The sequence below is a fragment of the Bos mutus genome, chromosome 23, assembly GCF_027580195.1.
Source record: "Bos mutus isolate GX-2022 chromosome 23, NWIPB_WYAK_1.1, whole genome shotgun sequence".
NCBI classification, from domain to species: domain Eukaryota; kingdom Metazoa; phylum Chordata; class Mammalia; order Artiodactyla; family Bovidae; genus Bos; species Bos mutus.
Genome location: NC_091639.1, coordinates 23,029,129 through 23,033,220, shown reverse-complemented (window position 1 = coordinate 23,033,220; position 4,092 = coordinate 23,029,129). Strand labels below are relative to the sequence as shown.

The 4,092-nt window shown below is 47.0% G+C and overlaps 1 long non-coding RNA gene across 1 annotated transcript; it reads right to left on the bottom strand.

The window, feature by feature from the left end:
- Positions 1 to 467: 467 nt before the first annotated feature.
- Positions 468 to 3,170, bottom strand: LOC138985104 (uncharacterized). The gene is made up of 3 exons (XR_011462370.1): positions 3,062 to 3,170; positions 1,021 to 1,247; positions 468 to 729 (listed from the first exon to the last, which is right to left on the bottom strand). It is a non-coding gene; the product is annotated as an uncharacterized lncRNA (long non-coding RNA).
- Positions 3,171 to 4,092: the final 922 nt, after the last annotated feature.

Sequence of the window (4,092 nt, the reverse complement as noted above, 5' to 3'; positions counted from 1 at the left end):
CCAGTGAAGAGCAAACCTGTGTGGCCAGGGAACCACGCAATGTGCCACCTCTGGGGGCAGCCCTGTGAGCAACACCTTCTCTGCTTCACTATCTGGGAACTTGTGCTCTGAACTCGCACAGCAACTGTTTTCTGATTGTGCAACACAAACCTGTGAAGCCCAGCACTTTCTCCCCCCACCCTTTCCTGATTCCATTCTTCCATCAGCCTGGAGACCCTCAGGGAATGGGGAAGAAAAGGGGATAAATACACAGTCTGGATTTCACTCTAGGGATTCCTGAGCTGGGAGAACATAGGAAAGGAGGGTCTTTACGAACCTTTATTCACAGCAATGTATAAACACATACCCACAGTGTCTGGTTCCACATATATTAAATGCATTTATTCAACAATTCAGTCACAGCTACAGCCTCCTTTTGTTGGAAGAATCAAGCTGGGAAGGAGGCTGAAGAAAAGTTGGGAGGAGCAGGAACAGGGGGCACTTAACCTCTCGATTCAGGTCAGCAGCCTCTCTGCCCCCGAGGACTGTGTTGCTTCTGCCTTCAGGGACGCTCAGGGCCATGCTTGTCTCCCAGTCAGCTCTCTGGCTGAAGGAGAAGACAGCTCTCCTCTGAAGTCAGTTACGGTCGCCCTGGACCCTTCTGGGACTTCATAACAGCCGTGAAGGGCATAGCAGTGGGGGCGGCAAGAGATCTACGTTGAAGAGGTTTCTTAGGCTTGGAGAGTTTCTCTAGAAGACAAGAAGCTGAGTAGTTTCAGAGTCTTGTCCCCCTCCTCCAGTGCTCGCCCCCTCCTCATATTTCTTTGGCTCCCATCTTCCCCTCATCACTTTCCCCTGAATGTCTTGGCTTTGTGACCCTCTCTTGCTGACTCTAACCTGCTGTTTCTGTCTTTCCTGATTTTCTTATCCCGTTACTCCCGCAGTCACCCTGCTGTCTCTTGCCTAGTTCCTCCCTGACTTCCCTGCTCTCTTTCCCTCAGGAAAAAAAAAAGGAGTTTCTTTTTTTTTTCAGACACTCACGAAATAGAAGAGAAGCCCAGTGAGGAGAATCACAGCCATTGCAACCGAGGCCAGAGTAACTAGGACGACCTCCCCCGGCCTCAGGTGTCCGCTAGGGTTTTCCTCTTCCCTTGGTGGAGCGGTACTTGAGCTGGTGACACTGGAGATGGTAGCGGTTGTGACAGTTCCACTGGATAGTGTGGTCAATCCAAGGGAGGTGGTTGTAGTGTTAGCAGTAGAAGTTACGGCTTATTAACAAAGGATGGCTGGTTAGTTCCACTGGAAGTTTTGTTTGATTCTGCAACTACTACTACCACCAATGGCAATAATGTGTGTGTGTGTGTGTGTGTGTGTGCGTACACATGCACATGTGCTCAATCACACAGTCAGTGGCAATAATAACTATCATCTATTGAATAATGACGATGCTCCTAGTTGTGCTAAGTGCCACATATGAATTAGTACTTCAAATACTCACAATACCTCCATGAGATAGGAACTTTCAGCACTCCCATTTTATAGATAGAGAAATTGAGGTTCAGAGAAGTTAAGCCTGGTCCCAAGTTAGACAGCTAGCAGATCATGGAGCAGGAATTTAAACCAAGGCTGACTGACACTAGCTCCAGCCCTTAACCTGTGTATTCTACATCCTAGGTCACGTGACCTTGGAAGTCACATGACCTGGGGTCACAGGTATTATTCCTTCTCTAACTATTCATGATTCTCTTCAGATAAAGAACATAAAAGAGCTTGTTGAAGGTCCATGTGTATATACACATGTATATATTGAGCTACTCTCCAAGCAGAATTGTACCTGTCTTCCAGGGGAGGAATAATCAAGGGGGTTTGGGAGGGGAAATAGTATGTATTTTCACTACTGTCAGGTAATTCTTATGCACACAAAAGTTTGGGAGCTGCCAGGTACGGGACCCCAAGTGACCTTGACACTTGGCCTGGCTTAGAACTTGCTGCAGGTAGCCCAAAATGATAAGATGTCCCAGGATTCTGGGAAGGGACCCAACTTCCTTACTTAGTAAGTGAGCATTAAGATGAGGCTTGTGCTTTTCCCCTCTATTTCATGGCTCTTTCCTGCCCTGTTCTGATTTTCCATCCCAACAACAACCAAGCTCTTGGCCTCCCAGCTGCATATATACCCTCACCTCATCTATGGAGAAGGAAATGGCAACCCACTCCAGTATTCTTGCCTGGAGAATCCCAGGGACGGGGGAGCCTGGTCGGCTGCCGTCTGTGGGGTCGCACAGAGTCAGACACGACTGAAGCGACTTAGCAGCAGCAGCAGCATCTATGGCTCTGTTCTCCTGCTAGGATGTGGTTTTCTTCCCCTTACTTATTCCTTTCATAGTATCATCTGGACTAGCATAAATATCACAAATTTAGATTTAGGGAAGAGTCCAAAAATTCCTTGTTAATGCCTCTGATTAGGGTTACGATCAGGTCAAGAGAAAAAAGAGGAATTTCCTGGTGATCCAGTGCTTAGGACTCTGTGCTTTCAGTGCCAAGGGCATGGGTTCAATCTGTGGTCAGGGAACTAAAATCCTGCAAATGCAAAAGAGAGAGAGGGAGAGAGAGAGAGAAGCTAAGTGAGAAATTGAGATGAGAAGTTGGCCTATGGAGAGGGATAGATTTGTTTTGTTCAGGGGCATAAACAGATGAGTCAACATCATGATGGGGCAAATTCTAGAAAGAATCCAATCTGTATGAGTGTGGAACACTTACAAGCTTAATTAGAGACTAGGTGACCACTCTCAGGAATGTTGGAAATGGGTTCCTGCCTACTGCGGGTGGTCAGACATTAAGATACCTTCCAACTCCAATGCATCTGTCCTTAGGGTTGATTTATTACAGAGGAAATAGGCCAGACTTCTGGGCAGAAGAGTTGTTACTGGGAACAGAATAGAGAGCAAAGGCTAGGTTGGATGGAAGAGAATAAAGCAAAATATCTGTCCTTACTTCTTTGAGAGCTAACAGGCAGAGTGTGCGTGCCAGGACTGGACAACATTTTCCCCAAACGCTATTCAGACTTCAAGATTATATCACTCACCATTTCCTATAAGTAGTAGAAGATGAAACAACAGCCAGCATTCAAGGGAAAACGCTTTTTCCTTCATCTTGAGATACTCTGACTGCCACGCCTGGAAAGGAGGTTTCCTGAGTCCCAGATGTGATTAGGCCTAGAATGGAAAGAAAAAATTCTGAGATTCTTCTTTCTGAAGAATCTCAAGGTGGATATCTGAGACTGGAGTGCTGGGAGATTGGTTCTCCAAAGAATGGGTCCTCAACCCAAGGAAAAACACCAGTAGGGGGCACCTGGGGCTGCAGACTGGATGCCTGGTCCCTTAGGATCCCTCCACAGAATGTCACCTCTTACTTTCTCTTTCGAAGAAGGTCTTTATAGTATCACTGGGGCTGGGCATGGGCTGGGTATGTGACCTGTTGTTCTTCCAGCTATGGGGAGGTAACAGAATATCTGAACTCAGAGAAGAGGGCTGTAGAGGCCAGGAGATGCATGAGAATGGAAGATGACGTGGTCCCCTTAGGCAGGGCCTGGGGAGGAGCAGGAAGTTCAAGGGGATCAAAGTGTCATGGTGGAGGGAAATCCTCCTCTGAGGCACAGATGGGGTTAAAAATCTGTTCAGGTCAAGACCTTGCTTCCTGGAGAGAAGTCCTGAGTAACCGGGGTGACTGGGCAGGGCAGGGAGTGTGAGAAGAAAGACTTGATGAACAGAACTTAGTTGGGAGGACACATAAAACGAGATTCACTGTCACTGTGAATCTCATTGTCCAGTATCATCCAGACTAACATATCCAGATGACATGTTAACTTATCCACCCAAGGAACTTCAGTTGGTTCTTCTCATCAGTGCTGCATGCCAGACAAGTGAAATGATCGAAGAAATTCCTACACTTAGGACCATGCCAGTTTGCCAGAGAGCTGAGGGCACATTACCACCTTGTTTAGACAGTAAATGAGACCAGCAGAAATGAAACAAAGACAGCTGGAAGAGGAGGATAAAACAAAGACAGTAATGGGGCTTTGACAATCCCCTGACGGGATTGATTGTGCCTTCATTC